The sequence below is a fragment of the Ornithorhynchus anatinus genome, chromosome 14, assembly GCF_004115215.2.
Source record: "Ornithorhynchus anatinus isolate Pmale09 chromosome 14, mOrnAna1.pri.v4, whole genome shotgun sequence".
Classification (NCBI taxonomy): domain Eukaryota; kingdom Metazoa; phylum Chordata; class Mammalia; order Monotremata; family Ornithorhynchidae; genus Ornithorhynchus; species Ornithorhynchus anatinus.
The window spans coordinates 48,093,416-48,114,884 of NC_041741.1; the positions used below are offsets into that span (position 1 = coordinate 48,093,416).

The 21,469-nt window shown below is 52.9% G+C and overlaps 1 protein-coding gene across 3 annotated transcripts in view; it reads right to left on the reverse strand.

Moving 5' to 3' along the window:
- The window catches only part of PPP6R2 (protein phosphatase 6 regulatory subunit 2), an 84,812-nt gene that overhangs the window by 55,285 nt on the left and 8,058 nt on the right, over positions 1-21,469 (reverse strand). Inside the window, exon 1 of one of the 3 annotated variants that reach the window (XM_029079414.2) lies at positions 705-789. The exons of the other annotated variants lie outside the window; for them this stretch is intronic. The gene's annotated coding sequence lies outside the window, so the exon portion shown is untranslated. Of the gene's footprint in view, positions 1-704; positions 790-21,469 lie in introns of those variants that run through there. 3 annotated transcript variants of the gene reach the window in all.

Sequence of the window (21,469 nt, forward strand, 5' to 3'; positions counted from 1 at the left end):
GCAGAAATTCCCGGGACGGGGAAAGGGCAGAGGGTTGTGGCCGACCGCTAAGCAGGGGGCAAGGTCAGAACCCAGGTAAACAACTCGTCGGCCGATCCCCGCGTCCTGACGTCTCTGGTCCGAATTCCAACGTGAGGCCGGACGCGGTGGGCGTCCCCCGGACCCGGCCGGAGCTCACCTGCTGGGGAGCGACCGGGTCAGACCTCTGGGGCCCTGGCGGACGCCCACCCCGTGGTAGCCGGAAACCTTCTTTACCGAGGATATAATTCGCCGAGTTGGGGGTTGGGAGGCTCTCTTGAACCAGATCCCAAAGGGCAGCCACTTCGGCAGAACTACAGAACTGCGGAACTACGGCAGCCGTGGTGATGCCCGGTTACCACGGGCCTGGGGGTCAGAAGATCATGGGTTCTAATCACAGCTCTGCCACTTGGGCAAGTCACTTCACTTCTCGGCGCCTCGGTACCTCATCTGTAAAATGGGGACTGAAACCGTGAACCCCACGTGGGAGATTCTGTCTAACCCGATGCGCTTGTATCTGCTCCAGTGCTTAGTACAGTGCCTGGCATCTAGTAAGCACTTCGGAAATATCACGATCATCATCATTATTATCTGGGACTCGTCTGCACCTTAAATCGCACCCCCAACGCACAGTCTATTGGCTGGGTGGGAGAAGGGCTTCTGCGGGGCCCCAGGCTGTGCGGTACCTTAGCACCAGCTGAAGCTTCTGGGTGGGCATCCGGAGTAATCTTCAGATGAGTCTGAGGGGACACGGCGGGGTCGTCGTTATCATTAGCTGTTTGCAGCTCCCGCTGCTGTTTTCCATTCTGCCTCCATTTCGCCATCTGGTCCGAAACCACGCTTGAGGAGAGCCGCCTCAGCCAGGGCGGCCCCGCCTCCCAACCCCCTGACTGACGGGGTGCGTCGATGGGCCGCTCAAACCGACTTCCCGCCCCCCCGGCTTGCGGTCAAGGCCAGCGCGGTCGGCTGCCCCGGCTGTGACCGGGATACGGACGGCTGGAGTGAGATCCCGATCCCGGCTCCGGGACCGGCGAGGCCTGGAGGGCGGGGAGCTTCCCCGTGGCTGAGCGCCGCCAGCTCGCCGCCCACCTGTCTGATCCGGGACGGCGCCACGGACCCCGGCGGGCAGGCCGTTCCATCCATCTGGCCCTGCTGCTGGCCTGCATGCTGGACAGGACTGGACAGAGACATTTCTAGCCCTGGCCACTCCCTGAGCCTCCAGAAGCAGATGTGTATCACCTCAGTCCCGGCAGGCGCCTACGGTGAGCTTCTCCTCCCGTGGCCAGACGGAAGGGGCTGGGGGGAGGGCATGCAGGGGAGCGTCGAGAGATGGAAAGCAGCAGCGGCGCTGGCCTAGCAGAAGAAACACGGGACTGGGAGACCCAGCATCTAATCCCAGCTCACCTGCCGAGTGACCCTGGGCAATCGCTTCGCTTCTTTGTGTTTCGGTTTCCTCATCCGTAAAATGGGGAAGAAATTCCCATTCTCCCTTCACCTTAGACTGAGAGCCCCATGTGGGACAGGGACTGCGTCTGATTTGATTATCCTGTACCTACCCCAGTGCTTGGCATATAGTAAGCACTTAATCGCAATTATCATTATTATGATTATATATATGACTATATTAATAATAATAACGGTGAGAGCCCCTGAAATGCAGGCCCACGAGGAGATTTCGGCCTGGAGCACCCCAGAAAAATTGCAGGACTCTGAGGGAGAGGACACCTCCCGCGTAAAAGATGATTTTAGGGGTGGGAGAGGAGGAGGTAGCATGGGTAAGACAGACCAGTAAGGAGATTAAGACGACCTGGTAAGCCAGATGTTGCGGGTATTAAAAAGTCATCCGGTACACTGGAGGAATGCCATTCACAGCGACACCCGGGAAGGATCAAAGGAAGGTGAAATGAAACAAATATTGGAGGGACGGCCAATCCGCTCCCCGCTGGGAGGTGAGCCACAAGAACCCGTCCCCCTCGGCCTAAGTACCTTTTAAGGGCCAAGAGTCTGGAGGAACCTATGAGTCTAGTCCTGACGAAGGAGGGGAACAAACACATACGGAGAAGAGTGCCGGTCTGAATTCATATTTGTATTCCTTGACAGAAGAAATGGACACAGGAAGGCTCCCTGGAAGTGCTAGGTCTAATAATAATAACTGTGCTATTTGTTTTTTGGGGGTTTTTTTTAAGGTATTTAAGTGCTTACTATGTGCCAGGCACTGTACTAGGGGCTGAGGTAGACATAAGCTACTTAGGTTGGATACAGCCCATGTCCCAAATGGGGCTCATAGTCTTAATCCCCATTTTACGAATGAGCTGAGGCACAGAAGTGAAGTGACTTGCCCAAGGTGAAAGTGCAGTCAAGTGGTGGAGCCAGAATTAGAACCCAGGTCCTCCTGACTCCCAGGCCCGGGCTCTCGATCCACTATGCCATCCTACTTCTCGCTAGGTTTTTTGTTTTGCTTTTAATGGTATTTGTTAAGCGCTTACTATGTATTAAGCACTGTTCTAAGTGCTGGGTAGGTTCAAGTTAATTAGGTCAGACACAGTCCTTGTCCTGCATGGGGCTCCAAGTCCACGTGCTAAGCACTGGGGAAGATACAAGACAATCAGGTCAGACAGAGTCCCTGTACCACGCAGAGCTCACAATCTAAGCAGGAGGGAGAACGGATATTGAATTCCCATTTTACAGATGAGGTGACTGAAGCACAGAGAGGTTAAGTGAGTTGCCCCAAGTCTCACAGCAGAGCCGAGATTAGAACCCGGGTCCTCCGACTCCCAGGCCCTTGCTTTTTCCACTAATAATAATAATAATAATAATGTTGGCATGTTAAGCGCTTACTACGTACAGAGCACTGTTCTGAGTGCTGGGGTAGATACAGGGTCATCAGGTTGTTCCGCGTGAGGCTTACAGTCTTCATCCCCATTTTACAGATGAGGTAACTGAGGCACAGAGAAGTAAAGTGACTTGCCCACAGTCACACAGCTGCCAAGTGGCAGAGCCAGGATTCGAACCCATGAACTCTGACTCCCAAGCCCGGGCTCTTTCCATTGAGCCACGCTGCTTCTCATACCCATGCTGCTCCTAGGTCTGAGCAGATTCGGTAAAGATGAGAGGTGGGTGCGGGGGGAAACTGTTCCCCACCTCGAGGACCGTCTGAACTCTGTGCCTCAGTTCCCTCGTCTGTAAAATGGGGATTAAGACTTTGAGTCCCCTGTGGGCACGGACTGCGTCCATCCTGATGATCTTCTATCTACCCCAGTGCTTAGTGCAGTGCCGGACACAAAGTGAGCACTTAAGAAAAACCATTAAAAAAGAAAAACAAGAACTGGGAGGTTGATCCCAATGTGAGATAGGCAATGAGTCACTGGGCACAACAAGTCAAAGTCGCTCAAGCTGGGTCGGTGATGGGGATATAGTAAGCGCTCGGTAAATGCCACTGATAGACTGAACGGATTCAAGGGCTAAAAGAGACTTCTCACAGGCAACACCTCAGCAACTGGCTACACAAGGGAGGCAACTGGAAGGCTCCGACAAGTGGGACGATGATGGCGAGTGAGGGGGATGCCAAAGTTGGAGGGGTCGAAGGTCACTCTGACCCCTGTGCCACTTATAACTGCCCCTAAAGAAGCCCTCGAACAGCCTTTCTTAGCACCTATAATAATAATAGCGGCATTTTATAAGCACTTACTACGTGCCGAGCACTGGGGTAGATAACACTCAGGTACATATCTGTAATTTTTTTCCCCCCACCTCTAGACTGCCAGCTCTTTGTTGTACTGTAAATAAAATAAATTGTGGTATTTAAGCGCTTACTATGTGCAAAGCACCGTTTTAAGCACTTGGGGATACAAGGTGATCAGGTTGTCCCATGTGGGCTCACAGACTTAATCCCCATTTGACAGATGAGGGAACTGAGGCACAGAGAAGTGAAATGACTTGCCCAAGGCGGCGGTGTGGGGTTTAGAACCCGTGACCTCTGACTCCCAAGCCCGCGCTCTTTCCACTGAGCCACGCTGCTTCCAAGAGCTTAGTGCAGTGCTCCGCACACAGTAAGCGCTCAATAAATACGACTGAACGAATCGGCGTCAGACCGGACACAGTCCGTCGCACCCACTCACCTGGTTCCAGCCTGATCGCAGCCAAGTGCGGGAATCCGGAGGGGGACACCTGAACCCGCCTTCTACCACAGAGATAAGACCGTTAAAAAATGCCCAGAAAAACTAACTGCGATGGAAAGACGCGGCACTTGTCCCGATCGCTAAGGAAATCACTGCGGTCGGCGGAGTCCTGAAAGATGGCCGGACACCTGGACCTGACGGTGTAGCTGCTGAGCTGGACAAGGAGGAGGGGACGCCCAGCCTAAAAACATTTAACCGCTCTTCCTCAACACCTGGAATCCCGGGGAAATGTCACCATCACTTCAAAGGGAATTGCGGAAGATCATACAGCGGCCGCTGCTGAAGCACCGCCCTGCTCTCCCCACCACTGGGAAAGTATTCATTCATTCATTCAATAGTATTTATTGAGCGCTTACTATGTGCAGAGCACCGTACAAAGCGCTTGGAATGAACAAGTCGGCAACAGATACAGTCCCTGCCGTTTGACGGGCTTATGGTCTAATCGGGGGAAGTAGCGTGGAACAGCCACCTGCCTGCGGCGTGACCTTGGGCAAACCACTTCACTTCTCTGTGCCTCGGTTCCCTCGTCTGCAAAATGAGGATTCAATACCTGTTCTCCCTCCTACTTAGCCTACGAGTCCCACGTGAGACCTGCTTAGCTTGGATCTACCCCGGGACTTAGTACAGTGATTGGCACATAACCCGCACTTAGAAAAACCCACAATTATTATGATTACTACTGTCCACAAGTTCCTAGCCAAAAGACATTTTGGGTCACAGACCCAAGAGTACCGGTGGGCCCGCGCTCCTGGAATACCGGAAGGCTTCAGGCCACAGCATGGTAGAGCGTGAGGGTTCGCTGTGACGCGGAAGACATCTGGGTGCACGGAATTTCTAACTAAATCCTCTAGTCCTTACTAAGTCCTCTGGATGCGAAGCTCAGTCTGTTGCACTGTACTCTCCCAGGCACTTAGTCCAGTCCACCGCACACAGTAAGCACTCAACAAATACCACTGACTGAGAAACCTGGAGATTGTTACAGGACGGCAACGGGAAGGCCCGTCCCCTTTCCCCATCACACCCCGCTAACCGGCAGGCACGGGCCCAGTGCAGTCCGTGGGGTCTTCCTAGAGGAAGCCGACATGGACTTGGGCCGCGGCACTGGAACACGCCGTCAATCTTCCAGGGATCTCTTCCAACTCGGCAGGCTAGAGAAGCCAGGTGGCCTAATGGATAGAGCATGGGTCTGGGAATCAACAGGATCTGGGTTCTAATCCTGACTCCGCCACATCTCTGCTTTGTGATTCTGGGCTAATCGCTTCACTTCTCCGTGCCTCCTTCACCTCATCTGGAAAACGGGGATGTAAGCCCCACGTGGGCAGGGACTGTGACCAACCCAGTTTGCTTATATCCACTCCAGTGCTTTGAACAGTGCTTGACACACAGTAAGCGCTTAACGAATGCCATAGCTTGGCTCAGTGGAAAGAGCCTGGGCTTCGGAGTCAGAGGTCATGGGTTCGACTCCCGGCTCTGCCACTTGTCAGCTGTGTGACTTTGGGCAAGTCACTTAACTTCTCTGTGCCTCAGTCACCTCATCTGTAAAATGGGGATTAACTGTGAGCCTCACTTGGGACAACCCCATTACCCTGTATCGACCCCAGCGCTGCTCTGCACATAGTAAGCGCTTAACAAATACCAACATTATTATTATAATGATTATCAGCATCATCAGAGAGCCTCGGAGACTCTCCCCTTTAAGGGCTGCAGTATGCAGGCTACAGAGACCTGAGGGTAAAACCCAAGAGGACTTGCGGTTCGATGCGAACGGTCTGTACGGTATCGGCCCCGGGCTTTGGGCTGACAGTAAGTTTTAAAAAAACAAAAACACAACAAGGTAAACATGTCCGCCTTCACCAAGGACACCCTATCCGCAAACCAAGCTCTTCAATAACATCCCACAACTGAAGGCCTTCACAGACTTCTAAAGAGCCTGCTGACCAGTGATGCACCCCGGACACGGAAATAGGAAAAAGAATCGAGGGGGCCTGGGGATCCTCTGGGAGTCACGCAGCGTGGAGCAGCGACGCGCACCAGACTGCAGTCCAAGTTAAAGATCTTCAGAGCTGAACGTCCGGCTGCCTGTTGGAATCCTGGCAAGCTGTCATCTCTCTCTATACCTGGAAACCAGGACCAGGATTAAGGGAAGGGAAGGAACTAAGAACTCCAGCAACCACTGGGCAGGGTTGTATGGGGCCCCGCGACGCCGGATGAACTTCACTTCCGAATCGGGCAAGATTGCGATCAAGATTTATTGAGTAGCACAAATGGGAGAGATGGCGGATAACTCAGATTGCCGAGGGCGAGGTTCGCAAGGCAACTATTTTCAGCTCCTCAAAGTTTCAAGACCACCGGGCCACCATGAATTCGGTCTGACCGGTAAGGCCGGGTACCGGGGCCAGGCCTGGCTTGTCAGGAGGACTCTGAAACCTGGGCTGACTGAGGGCTTAAATCTCCCACAGATTATGCTCAGGACCAAACTGGGCCACACTACCTTCCTTTTCAATCACTCGATCCATCAGTAGTGTTCACTGAGATCTTACTGTGTGCAGAGCACTGTACTAAGCAGTAGGAAGAGGACAATACAGTCGAATTGGTAGACACGTTCCGGCCCACAGTTAGAGCTCGGACTGAGTCTCGAGGACAGGAATCCACCCTGCAGGCCCAATTCGCAACAAAGCTTCAGATACGCGGGCTTCCCGGGCCCGGGCCCCCGCACAACCCCAGCCCAACTCCGCTCCCCACAGCAGGCCGGGGAACGGGGAAGCTCTTGCCCCAAAAGCCGGCGGGGAAGGGATTAATCTGGCCCGGACCAGTTTGCGACCTGGCTAACGCTGTCCTACCTGGTTGTGAGATCTGGACCTTCCACAGACGCCACATCCGCCTGCGTAAGCCGCGTCACTTAGAGGGGCCGCTCTCACCGCCGAATGGCAAGGCAGGATCTCAGACCACAAAGTCCTGGAACGAAGTCATTCTACGAGCACCTAAGCCCTGCTCACCGCCGCACGATTTAATCGGGTGGGGCGGGGGATGACGACAGAACGAAACCCAGACGGTGGCTCCGGGACGGAGAACGATGGGCTGACCGAGAACACGGGAGACAGATGAGCTGTTTCAGGGGGTGCTACCACAAAGCCTCAGAAACCGTGCCGGCCGAAAGCCTGCAACGGAACGGAGAGCGGGGCGCGCTGCATTCCAGCAAAGAGTGGTCTCCTGGAGTAGAAGTCTTTTTGGCGTTTCTTTAAACAATCAATGGTATTTATTACTAGTTGCAGAGCATTGTATTAAGTGCTTGCGAGAGTACACAGAATTAGCAGACACAGCCTCTGCCCTTAACGAATTTAAGTGTCTACCACGTGCCAGGGACCGTTCTAAGCACCGGAGGTGGGTACAAGATATCAGGTTGGACGCAGTCCAAGATCCACATGGGGCTCGCCGGCTTAATCCCCATTTTACGGATGAGGGGACCGAGGCAGAGAAGTGAAGTGGCTCGCCCAAGATCACCCAGCAGGCGAGTGGCTGCTGACAAGCACAGAGCAGACAAGCAGATGGAGCCGGGATCAGACGGGATCGAAGCTTGTGGGATCGGGAAGGGTGCGGACGGGGTGTCTCGCTCCAGTCAGTGGTATTTATTGAGCACTCGCTGGATGCAGAGCGCTGCATAAGGTGCTTGGGAGAGTACGGTACGGCCTTGGCTTCACGGACTTGGTCCTCTCCTGGTTCTCCTCTTATCTCTCTGGCCGGTCCTCTGACTCCTAGGCCCGCGTTCTAGCCGCTAGGCCAGGCTGCTTCTCTTTTCATGAGGATCATGAGACAAATCCGCCCAAGTGAAACAGCATCAGGTGCTGCAAACAACAAACGCGATGGCCCAACAAAGGCCAGTCTTTGTGGGTGCTCGGTGTGGAATGAGCTCTCAGCCCCACCTTGATCTTTCCGGTCTCTCACACTCACACACGCTTCACCATCGATTGTGTCGCCTTTGAACACTTACCAGACTGATCTTCCCCTTTTCCCTCTGCTCCCTCTCTGCCCCCCCTTCACCTCCCCTCAGCTAAGCTCCCTTTCCCCCTGTTCCTCCCCCTCTCCCTTCGCCTCAGCACTGTGCTCATTTGTACATATTTTTATTACCCTATTTATTTTGTTAATGAGGTGTACATCCCCTTGATTCTATTTGTCGCGATTAAGTTGTCTTGCTTTTGTCCGTCTTTCTCCCCCCATTAGACCGTAAACCCGTCAATGGGCAGGGATTGTCTCTGACTGTTGCCCAATTGTACATTCCAAGAGCTTAGTACAGTGCTCTGCACATAGTAAGCACTCAGTAAATACTACTGAATGAACGAATGACTATTTGGCAACGACTGGAGTCACACGGAGCACCGACGGCAGGCAGCCTGGGCCCCTCTCCAGGGTGCCCTCAAGCTGGATCCTGATGCCCAGCTAGGGCTGTGGTCCCCCGGGGACCACAGGAAGAGGCTCTGGGCCTTAATTCTGACCAGATCAATGGTCTGCTCAGCTTTCCAACAGCAACGTCGGCGCGCTAGGGGAGCCGTGGCCCTCCTGGACCCTCCTCCTGGGGGTTAGAGGGGGACCATCCGTCACCGCCCGAAGGCAATCCTGGTTTTCCCTCCAGTGACTTAGCGTGGACTACTCATCCACAAATGCATCCACACCTCCTCTGAACCTTACTTCATCTCCCCTCCACGCCCCCAGGGCCGTACCTTCCTCCCTGGGGGGAAAGTGTTTCCTCTTGTGGGTTTGGAAGACTCCGTGGGTGCTCCGTCACCCTGGAGCACCACCGTGATTTTTTTGATTTATATTAATGTCCGTCTCCCCGCTAGACTGAAAGCTCCTTCTGAGCAGGGAACGTGTCTACCAACCCTGCCGTACCGTACCCTCCCAAGCACCTTACGCAGCGCTCTGCACCCAGCGAGTGCTCAATAAATACCACTGACTGGAGCGAGACACCCCGTCTGCACCCCGTCGATGCCACAAGCTTCGATCCCGTCCTCTCTAGGCCTGTATCCTTCCGGGCTGTGCCCCGGGACCAACTCCCTCAGACGGAGTGGAATAGGCGGCGGTTCATTTATTTGGTCTCTCCCGACAAACCCACGGGCTCCGATAGGAGCTCATCGCCGGGAGCCTCGGAGGACGACCACCGCTTCGGTGTAAACCATTTCACGCCACCCTTTCTCCCTCGGGGTTTCCCAGTTGGCAGTCTGAGGAGTCCAAGAGCTCTTTCCCAGGAAGGCTTTAAAATACTGAAAATGGTGTCTGATTTCCTCTCCCGTGCCTCTTTCCCTCAGTTTCTATTTGGCTTGTCAAGCCAGCACCTTAATAGGTACCCTGGGGTTTGATGAATTTGCCCGGGCCGGGGCTTGTCAGGTTTCTCGTTGGAAAACGGTGGTGTGGAAACGTCCTCCAGTTGACCGAGTGTTCCTGCCATCTGGTGGCAAGCTCCAAATGACACTCACCGTGGGAGCCGTGACACGGACGCGCTCTAGCTTTCCGGTCGACGTCGAGGGAGTTAGGTGGGCGACTCTGCTACAGGACAACCTGGCGGGGGGGAGGGTCTGTACCTGCCAACCCTCCCCTACACCCTTTGGCGGAGCCCCTAGCCGCCCTTAAATTCCGGCCCCGTCCACCCCCCACTCACTTTTCATACGCCGCTTCTTAGGCTAGCCCAAGTTCTAAGCATCATGATATTTCGCCCTCCCACAATGAAGGGAAGCAGGGTGGCTCAGTGGAAAGAGCCCGGGCTCAGGAGTCAGAGGTCATGGGTTCTAATCCCGGCTCCGCCGCTTGTCAGCTGTGTGACTCTGGGCAAAGTCACTTAGCTTCTCTGTGCCTGTTCCCTCATCTGGAAAATGGGGATTAAAACTGTGAGCTCCACGTGGGACAACGTAATGACCTTCTGTCCACCCCCGTGCTTAGAACAGTGCTTTGCACACAGTAAGTGCTTTGCACACAGTAAGTGCTTAACAAATACCATCATCATCAATCCCTAAGCAACTGCACAAAACAAAAGATCTGTCCCTGACCTGGATCTCTTCTCCTGGTTCCCAGAGGTGTATAAAGGAGAAGCAGTGTGGTCTAGTGGATAGAGCACCGGCCTGGGAGTCAGAAGGACCTGGGTTCTAATCCCAGCTCCTTCACTTGTCTGCTGGGTGTCCCTTGGGCAAATCTATTCACTTCTCTGTGCCCCGGTTACCTCATCTGTAAAAATGGGGGTAAAGACTGTGAGCCCCATGTGGGACAGCGACTGTGTCCATCCTGATTATCCTCTGTCTACCCCAGTGCTGAGTACAGTGCTCGACACATAGTAAGTGCTTAACAAATAACATTTTTAAAAAATGCTTTAAAAATCTCTGTGCCCTGAATATAGCTTAACAGATGTCCAAATCCAAAAGATCTGGCAGCCTATGTGGGAGAGAAAGGCCTGTAAGCAACTCTGGAAATTAAAAAAAAAAAAATGACAGAAAGGCTAAGGGATTGTATCTGTTGATCATCCTTGGACCCGAGCAGAGAGGCAAGAGGAAGGAAATGAGTGGAGAGTGAAGCCCCATCCCCTTCGTCACCATCATGACACGGACCCAGCCACAGTTACAAAAGATCACATAACTGGAACCCTGCCAAGGAGAAGTTTGCCCTCTACAAACCATAACCCACTAGACCATCATGACTCTGGAAGAAGTCCTCCACCAGAGTGAACCATCTACCCACTAATAATAGTTTTAATAATAACTGCAGCATTTGTTCAGCACTATGTGCCAACCTCTGGACTAAGCAGTGGGGGTAGACGCACGATTATCCGGTCAGACACGGTCCCCGTCCTATGCGGGGCTCACAGTCTAAGCGGGAGAGAGACACCGAAGCGCAACAACCCACGGTCACACTGCAGGCTGGTGGTAGAGCTGGAATTAGGCCACCCCAGTCCACTGAGAAGACAATCACGGAGGTCGACAGCTGGGCCTCTCCTTGGTCCTTCATCTTACGGCAACCCATCCCCGTCTCTGTTCTTGAGGTTACACAGCGTGTGTCTAAATGCATGCGCTCCCCAGGCCTCTAGCCACAACGGTCTCCTAACAGAGCTGAGCTTGTCTTTTCCACCCAACCTGGGGCGAGCGAGGGAGGGCCCTGGGAGGAGGAAGCCCCCAGGCCAGGCGGCCTCTGCTCCGGGGAAAACAGTAGCTAGATTCAGCTTCTCGGACCCCTGGGCTGTTCCTCCTAAATCAGAATGAGAGGTCACTGAGAGCAGGAGTTCCCCAAGGGCAGGAGTGTCCCGGTCCCTGGGGGAACCCAGCTGAGGTTCCTTGGCAAACTAGCAATGAAGAGTCTACGGTCACCGGAGCCGAAGCGAAGAAACTTCACTTCACTCCCCCTTCCCCCTCTCCCGGCCCAGTGTCAGGCACTTTGTGGAGTTAAGACAATAAGCAAAGAAGCAGGGTGGCCTAGCAGATAGAACAGAGGTCTAAGAGACAGAAGGACCTGGGTTCTAATTCATTCATTCATTCAACTGTATTTATTGAGCGCTTAATGTGTGCAGAGCACCGTACTAAGTGCTTGGAAAGTACAATATGGCAACAGAGAGAGACAATCCCTACCCAATAATGGGCTGACAGTTTAGAAGCGGGGAGAGAGACAACAAAACAAAACAAGTAGACAGGCAGCAACAGCATCAAAATAAATAAATAGAATTATAGATCTATACAAATCATTAATAAATAGAATATATATGTACAAGTGCTAAGGGGTGGGGAGGAGGCTAGAGCAAAAGGAGGGAGTAGGGGCGATGGGGAGGAAAGGAGGAGCCCACTCCACCATCTGTCTGCTGTGTGACCTTGGGCAAGTCACAACTTCTCTACACCTTAGTTCCCTGATTTGCAAAATGAGGATTAAGACTGTGAGCCCCTATTGGACAGGGGCTGTGTCTAACCAGATGTGCCTTGTATCTACCCCAGCGCTTTCTACAGTGCCTGGCACATAGTAAGGGCTTAACAAATACTGCAGTTATTACTGTTAGCTAATTGGCTGAGGCTGCTCCCCCTTTAAGGAGCTGGCAATGACAGGAGAACTTGAAGTCGGACTTGTTCAGCCTATTTTCCCTCCTAAAACGGCCCCCGCAACCGTCGATCAATCAATGGTATTTATTGAGCCCTGTATGCAGAGGTCTGTGCACCCGATATCAGAGTCATCTGTGCGAGCTCGAGCCCCAGACCTGCCCTGACCGTTTCCAAGTCAGGGTGAAAAAAAAGGACCTCCAAATGGTGGTTTTGTGGCCTGTGGCCTATTTTCCAGACCTCATGTCCCTAAAATCCCTGACCCCTTTGCGCCTCGATGCTGAAAATGAAAAGCTGGCACCCCTGGAACCAAGTACACCTAGAAGAGTGCTGCCCACTGAGAGGGGCAGAAACCAGAGAGGTCTGAACCACCCGGAGGCGGTGCCCACCGGGGCAGCCGGCCACTCCGGCCGCTCCTGTCCCCCGGCTGCCGTGGAAAAAAAGATCCACTCCACCCCCTCTGCCCCCCGGAGAGTTCATTAGGGGAACCGGGAAAGACGCTGTGCCTTCCATAATTAAAGTCAAGGTCTCCACAACTCTCCCGAAGAATACCAGGAGCAGGAAAGGCTGCCTCTGGCCCCTTCCGGGCCTGATTAAAGATCGGCAACTGAAGAATGCACGCCACAGCCGAGGACAAATGTCCCTTCTCTGGCGGTTCGGCTCCAGGCGAAAAACAAGGGCAAGAAAAACTCAGATTTAGACCACAGTAAAGGGAGAGGAGACATTATACCCCAAACTCCCCGCTGGCCGGCTGCGGGGCGGGAGGAGCACGGATCAGTAGAGCACTAATGACCCTAGACCCGGGTCTAGTGAAGAGTTTCAATCTCTCCAAGGGATTCCTCTTTTGCAGAGCTGCCAGATAGGGACAGGAGAGCTTCCCCTCTCTCCTCTTTCCTTCTGATTAAAGTCCTAATGAGGAGAAAAATGGTCCAGGCCACAAGCAGGGGCGGAGGAGGAAAAGCAGGGATCCTAGATAATGCTCACACTGAAACCCTCTACCCCTGAAAAATCCAGAACGGGCCGCGTCCACGGAGCCACTAATAAGGGAGGAACCCGACGAATGCTAATTGACTGAGACCGTGAAATCATCTTCCAATCAGATTTAACGGAAGAGGAAGTAGAGTTGACAAAAATAGCCCCTGGTACGAAGGCAGGTAATGGAATACTTTAATCATATAAATCCACCAAATGATCGGGTCCAGATGACGGGCTTCCCAGAGCATTTGGGAACTTTGCCAAGACCCACTTCAAGACACACACATAGGCCCCGGGATCCTTGTTTTGAACAAGAACTGTAGACCGTAAAAGCCTCGTGGGCAGGGATCTTGTCTACCGACTCTGGTGTACTGTGCTTTTCCCAAAACACTTCGTACAGTGCCCTGCACACAGTAAGCGCTCAATAGATACCACCGATTGATATGTTACCCAGTTCTGCCAGGGAGGAGCCATCTTGTCAGTAGCTCCACTTTCTCGAAGGTATCGGGCAACATCTGTTGCCGAATTGTCCATTCCAAGCGCTTAGTACAGTGCTCTGCACATAGTAAGTGCTCAATAAATACTACTGAATGAATGAATGTGCATGACTCTTGAAACTGAGGTCCTGTGGACTGAAGTCAATATTAAGAGAAATGATGAGTTCTGGCCTCCTGCCTAATGTCTGATTTGATTTGACTGGCACCATTCTGGACGAGCCCCGGGGGCCGACCTACCCAGGACTCGGTCTCTGATCGGGGCACTGGGAAACTTGAAGAACCGGGTGATGTTCGCCTTCCTGACCGCCCCCAACCCTCTTGGCCAGGTATGGACTACCCAACTCCCCTGACTCTCCTCTCTCCATCCCTGACCGACCCCCCGGTGCCCCGGCCTGGACCGCTCAACCACCGATCCAATCAAACCTCCCCGGGAGCTGCCTGAGTTTCCATCTGCAAGGCTCCCGACGGGTACAGATTACAGGTTCTCACTCCCAGCTGGGGGAAGAAACAACCCCGCCCTCTGACACCCCCCTACCGCTTCCAACACCCCAATTCAATTCCCTGACAACTCAGGCCTCCTAGAGAGATGTGCGAAGGGAGTGGCGAGGACGCCGCATCCCTAAAAGATGCCAAATGTTACACCTCTGGGATTCCCGGGCAAAGGGGCAGGGTGGCTTCCTTCCATTGTAAGCGAAACAGCAAGACTCGTCCCCCGCTGCTCCCCAAGGGAGCTACCAGCTCTTTGCAGAGGGTCCAGTCCACATCTACCAAGGGAGGAAATCCTATATCGGGGGAGGCACTCGTGACCAGCGGTGGGCCTGGAGATTTAATGCAATTCGCACCAAATTAAAATTCAGCGTGTATGTGAAAGACTGTGTGTTCATGTTATTGCAAGGCACTACAACTGATGGTGACCCTCTACCACCTGCTTGGGGTTGGCTGAAATGCGGAATTATTATTATTATTTTCTTTATTAAGCCCTTACTATGTGTCACGCACTGTTCTAAGTGCTTGGTTAGAGACAAGTTAATCAGGTTGGACACAGTCCCTGTCCCTCATGGGGCTCACAGAGATGTACAACCATCTTTTCTGATGTTGGTATTTCTGAAGTGCTTACTATGTGCTCAGCAATGTATAATGCACTTCGGTAGATATAGGATAATCAGAGTGGACACAGTCCCTCTCCCAAATGGGGCTTGCAGTCTAAGGAAGGAGAACAGACTCCTTATCCCCATTCTACAGATGCGGACACTTAGGCACAGGCGGCCGGGGAGTGGTGGAGTCGGGGCAAGGGCCCGGGTCTCCCGGCTCCTGGCTCGTGTGCCCCTCGTGCGCAAAACGCCTCCCCACCCAGAGCGGGCGACCGCGGCTCCTACCCAAGAGCCTGGCACTGCTTTCGAACTCTGCGTTTGGATCTCAGCCCCGCAAAGACTCTCCTCCAAAACAGCCACCCCGCCTGATCACTCTACCTGCCCCTCAGGGACTTTAGCAGCTCATCTGCGGGTTGGGGCGGGGGGGGGTTCCCCTCCACCTAATACATGCACCCGCATGTGGGCGAGGCTATTCCCGAAGGAGGGCCAGAAGCACACAAGGAAGTGACACAGAGGATCATGGCAATGCTTTCCCCAAGAGAGAGATCAAGGCTTCTTCCCTCACCAGCGCTGCTCTAAATCAGTTCCAAGCAGACACAAATCTCCTGGGATGAACGCCCAGGGAAGTGGGGAGGGTTGTGGGGTAGGGAACAGGCCTCTGGAGGTGAGAGCCGTTAGTGAGACCCCTCCCCTGCAGCCGGGCAGCTGGCTCCCTGCCCGGTCCTGACTAGCGGGTGAGCCGGGAGCTTGCCATTCAATGCCGGGCCCATCCCGAACCTGCGATTGGGAAAAGGGGGACAGCAGAGAGGACGAAATGGCCTAAAGTATCACCCCAGAAAACCCATTTAAAACACTTTATTCTTCATCCTTGACAGCTTTTTCGGTGGGAGCAACATTCGACGACCTTAACACCACCACCCAACTTTTCGTATCTCCTTTTCTTTCCCTCTAAAAGACAACAGGCCTCGATATACCCGGGCCCCATCCAGTTAGAGCAACTGAGATTCTGGCTTTACCCTGAAAGACAGTTTGGGAAACCGGGGAATCCGGTCCTCAGCCTGAACTGCTGACAAGAAGCCAGCACTTAAACCTGGAAAGAATGGAAGACCGACAGCTTACGTTGAGGTCAAAAGAGTCACCTTACAGAGCTTATGTAGAAAGCTCTTTCGGGGTAGAAATCTCATTCAAAAAAATCAAGTAGGATACAAAACGAGCTTATGAACTGCAGGTGACCGTGTACTGTACATTCATAAATATAAAAGATTAGGGCAATTCTTTGGCTGAACATAGGAGAAACGACTTTAGGGAACAGCTGACCATGACGTTAGAGTAGTCTATGTTCCCAATTACCAAATATAATCACCCATCCTTATTACCTTCCACTTTGGGGTTGGAAACCAGTGATGGAAACATGGGCTGGAGAGACTAAAACAAGCTGGAAGACCCAAACGGATGTCTACCTGGGAGACTTACCACTGACAAGCTGGAAAAATGCAGTCTGTGATAAAGTCTTACTTTCTTCTTGTAAATTTGCAGCCTCTTCTCAAAGCAAAAGGCCGTAATAATAATAATAATAATGACCCACCAGGACACATCTCTCAGAATCAGCATGGTCTAGTGGATAGAGCACGGGTCTGGGAGTCAAAAGGTCATGGGTTCTACTCTCTACTCTGGCACTCGTCTGCTATGTGACCTTGGGCAAGTCACTTCACTGTGCCTCAGTTACCTCATCTGTAAAACAGGATCGAAGTTGTGAGTCCCTTGTGGGACGGGAACTGGGTCCAACCCCATTTGCTCGTATCCACCCCGGCGCTTAGCACGGTGCCTGGCGCAAGTGCTTAACAAATACCATAATTATTATTATCCTCTTTACTCTTTATTGGCCACTCTGCCTCCACAAAGCTACATGAATCATCTTTCTAAACTGCCATTTGGAGCATATCACTATCCCCCTCAAAAGTCTCTAGTGACTTCCTGTTATTTCTCACAGAAAAGAGACCAAAAAAACCCTTCCCCATCAGCCTCAAGATTCTCTGTCAGTTGGTTCCCTCTCACTTATCCACTCTCGCCTGTGGTCACACCCACTGGGTGGTACTGCTGGGGCCTACACCAAGTGCAGAGCACTGCACTAGATGCTGGGTGCTTGGGCAAAGTACCGTAAATGTCCTCAGAGAAGCAGCATGGCCAAGGGGAAGGAGCACGGACCTGGGAGTCAGAGGACCTGGGATCTGATCCAGGCTCTGCCACTAGTCCACTGTGGGACCTGGGGCAAGTCAAGTCGCTACTCTGGCCCTCAGTTTCCTCCGTCTGTAAAAAGGGGATTAAATCCTCCTCCCTCCTCCTTAGACTGGGAGCCCCCAATGGGACAGGGACTGTGTCCAACCTGATTATCTTTTATCTGCTCCAGCGCTTAGCACATGGTCAGTGCTTATCAAATACCTTTAGTATTATTATTATGAAGGAAATGATCTGGTCCCATCCTTGAGGAATTTACAATCTAAATGATGAGGGGGAAGGAGGGAGAGACATAAGTGTGTGGGAGGATCCTCCCACTCCAACCTGCCGGCGGTCCTACGGCCTCCATGTTCTCACACCTGAACTCCAAATGACAGCCTTCCCCTCCACAGTACCGTCTTCAAGCCTCAGCTTCACTGAGCCGCCTCCCGCCCCCAAAACTTCCTTCCTCCTCCAGACTGTAAATTCACCGTGGGTAGGGAATGTGTCTCTTTTATGGTATTCATTCATTCATTCAATAGTATTTATTGAGCGCTTACTATGTGCAGAGCACTGTACTAAGCGCTTGGGATGAACAAGTCGGCAACAGATAGAGACAGTCCCTGCCGTTTGATGGGCTTACGGTCTAATCGGGGGAGACGGACAGACGAGAACGATGGCACTGAACAGCGTCAAGGGGAAGAACATCTCGTAAAAACCGATGGCAACTAAATAGAATCAAGGCGATGTACAATTCATTAACAAAATAAATAGGGTAACGAAAATATATACAGTTGAGCGGACGAGTACGGTGCTGTGGGGATGGGAAGGGAGAGGTGGAGGAGCAGAGGGAAAAGGGGAAAATGAGGCTTTAGCTGCGGAGAGGTAAAGGGGGGATGGCAGAGGGAGTAGAGGGGGAAGAGGAGCTCGGCCTGGGAAGGCCTCTTGGAGGAGGTGATTTTTAAGTAAGGTTTTGAAGAGGGAAAGAGAATCAGTTTGGCGGAGGTGAGGAGGGAGGGCGTTCCGGGACCGCGGGAGGACGCGACCCGGGGGTCGACGGCGGGATGGGCGAGACCGGGGGACGGCGAGGAGGTGGGTGGCGGAGGAGCGGAGCGTGCGGGGTGGGCGGTAGAAAGAGAGAAGGGAGGAGAGGTAGGAAGGGGCAAGGTGACGGAGAGCCTCGAAGCCTAGAGTGAGGAGTTTTTGTTTGGAGCGGAGGTCGATGGGCAACCACTGGAGTTGTTTAAGAAGGGGAGTGACATGCCCAGATCGTTTCTGCAGGAAGATGAGCCGGGCAGCGGAGTGAAGAATAGACCGGAGCGGGGCGAGAGAGGAGGAAGGGAGGTCAGAGAGAAGGCCGACACAGTAGTCTAGCCGGGATATAACGAGAGCCCGTAATAGTAAGGTAGCCGTCTGGGTGGAGAGGAAAGGGCGGATCTTGGCGATATTGTAGAGGTGAAACCGGCAGGTCTCGGTAACGGATAGGATGTGTGGGGTGAACGAGAGGGACGAGTCAAGGATGACACCGAGATTGCGGGCCTGCGGGACGGGAAGGATGGTCGTGCCATCCACGGTGACGGAGAAGTCTGGGAGCGGACCGGGCTTGGGAGGGAAGATGAGGAGCTCAGTCTTGCTCATGTTGAGTTTTAGGTGGCGGGCCGACATCCAGGTGGAGACGTCCCGGAGGCAGGAGGAGATGCGAGCCTGAAGGGAGGGGGAGAGGACAGGGGCGGAGACTGGTACTGGTACTCTCCCCAGTGCTTAGTACAGTGCTCCGCACATGGTAAGCCCTCAATAAATACGACTGAGCGACTGACTCCTTCAAGGCCCTCCCGAGGAGGCAATGCCTGATGAGCATCCCACCCAACTTCCCGGTCGTGCCACCCCATCGGCCACCTCAGCACTCCTGCCCCCAGCAGGGTTCTAATCCCGGATTTCGATCGACCAATCAGTGGCATTTATTTGAGCACTTGCTATGTGCAGAGCACTGTACTAAGCACTTGGGAGACTACGATACAAGTGAATTAGCAGAGGTGTTCCCGACCCTTTACGAGCTGACGGGGAAAGGCTCATCCATCCCAAGAAACTCCATCATTCATCAGTTTATTTGCTCCCGATTTACCAAGCTCTGACCTAATTCAGTTCCGTCTACCTCTCTCAACTCAGGCATATTTGTTGATTTACGCCTACTACTTAAACTTCCCGAGGATAGGGACGGTCCTTGTTACTCCTTTTGTATGCCCTCCGAGTGCGTAGAGCGGTGCTCGACACCCAGCGGGCTCTCAATAAATACTTCTGGATGACAATATTAGGTGAATAGCTTCTCTAAGCGAAGGATATATGATAGACAGCTCAAGAGGTGTCTTATTACTACACCTTAAATATGTTGACAAATACCCTTTCAAATATTATCAAACTTCGCTAATCCAATAAGTCACAAGAGTACTTGACAGGCATCTTAAATCATTACCATTTTTTTCTCCACTTCTTAGAAGTGTTACAGACTGACAACAAACCTGAAAGAAATTGAGCTAATGCACCAGCCTACGCTAAGGAAGCCCTACACACCCCAGAAACTTTTCATTAACCTGAGCGGAATCTTCCCACCGGTTTCTGCTACCTAGGCAGCACCCCGAACACCAACCCACGGCGCGGCTACACGAAGCAGAAAAGGAGGTCGGCAACGGTTTGCCGGAGACCGTCAGGGCCCGGCAATGACTTGGTGCCATCGTGTTTCAGAACAAACCGCAAGCCTGCGGGTGACCGGACTTCGTGAAGCTTTATAGGGGTCGGAGGCCCGAACTTTTCCGCGGGCAACTCGGCCATTCGGTGAGCAGTTCCATCGGCATCTCCAACAAGGCGTATTTAAGGTCAGTGCTCAGAGTCCGGCTCCGTTGAATGGAGCGGCCACAGGCACGGACCCGCCGGCTGAGACGTGGTGAGTTAGATGAGGTGAGCGAAAGCAGAAATGAGGGGATGAAACACCCTGGAGACCCGATGAAGCACGGTCAGAACGACACCGCATCACTGCGGTCTGCTTGGGGAAAACAGCCTCAGATTAACTTGGCGACAGACGATAATAACAGTAAATAATAGTTGTATTTGCTAAGCACTGTACTAAGCGCTGGGGTAGGTATGAGATAATCAGGTCATGAATTCCCCATGTGGCAGGATCCCTGACGACAGGAAGCTTACTATAAAATGGAGAGGCAGTAGACATTATGTGGCAATAGACCACAGTGAGAGAGAGAATAGACGAAATAAGAGACTCGAGCAGATTAAGTGAATTCATAACAAATAGATAACTAACTTCCTATCTGCTCCTGGGCCAGAGGAGTCGTTTTGAATCAGGACACGTGGCTTTTCAGGAGAGTTCGGAGGGACACGGTTCGGGGAAGTTGCAGGGCGAGGGCTTTCTAGGCAGGTAGTAAGTGGTGAGCAAAGTGTCAGAGGCAGAAGAGTCCGGGCGAGAGACGGTTAGGAAGTAAAATTGAAAACAGAGCCAGGTGCAAAGCAGATCAGCCCAAGGGGTGATCTTGTCACGTTGTCTGTGGGGAAGGAACTCAGTCTTGCATCGGCCTCTTCAGGCTCAACGAAGATCCTTAGTACAGTGCTCTGCACAGAGTAAGCGCTCAATACATACGACTGAATGAATGAGGCGCCGCGGACCCGAGTGAACAGAACCCTGACCTGGGAGTCAGGAGGCTCTGGGATCTAGTCCCGGCTCCGCCCCTTGGCTGCTGGGTGACCTTGGGTGAGTCACTTAACGTCTCTGTGCCTCCGTTACCTCCTCTGTAAAATGGGGTCTGAGACTGTGAGCCCCAAGACATGGACTGTGTCCAACCTGATTACCTTGTGTCCAGCTCGGTGCTTAGAACTGTGCCTGACACATAGTAAGCGCTTAACGAATACCACACAAGAGTTCACCATCAGTGCCGTTAACTGTTTCGGATGCCCACTGGCGAGATGCCTATACACACCCCAAAACGCTGGGACCGGCAATGGTTCCTGATTTCTCTTTTACAATCAACAGACCTCAAACCCATAATCTCTCATGCCCCACTAGAAAAAACCCAACATGCCCTAGTGGAAAGGTCCCAGGCCTGGGAGTCAGAGGACCTGGACTTTAGTCCCGGTTCCCCTGCTTGCCTGTTGTGTGACCTTGATCACATCGCTTTGCTTTCCTCGACTGTGAAATGGGGACTCAATACTTGGAGAAGCAGCGTGGCTCAGTGGAAAGAGCATGGGCTTTGGAGTCAGGGCTCATGAGTTCGAATCCCAGCTCTGCCACTTGTCGGCTGTGTGACTGTGGGCAAGTCACTTAACTTCTCTGTGCCTCAGTTCCCTCATCTGTAAAATGGGGATTAAGACTGTGAGCCCCACGTGGGACAACCTGATTCCCCTATGTCTACCCCAGCGCTTAGAACAGTGCTCTGCACATA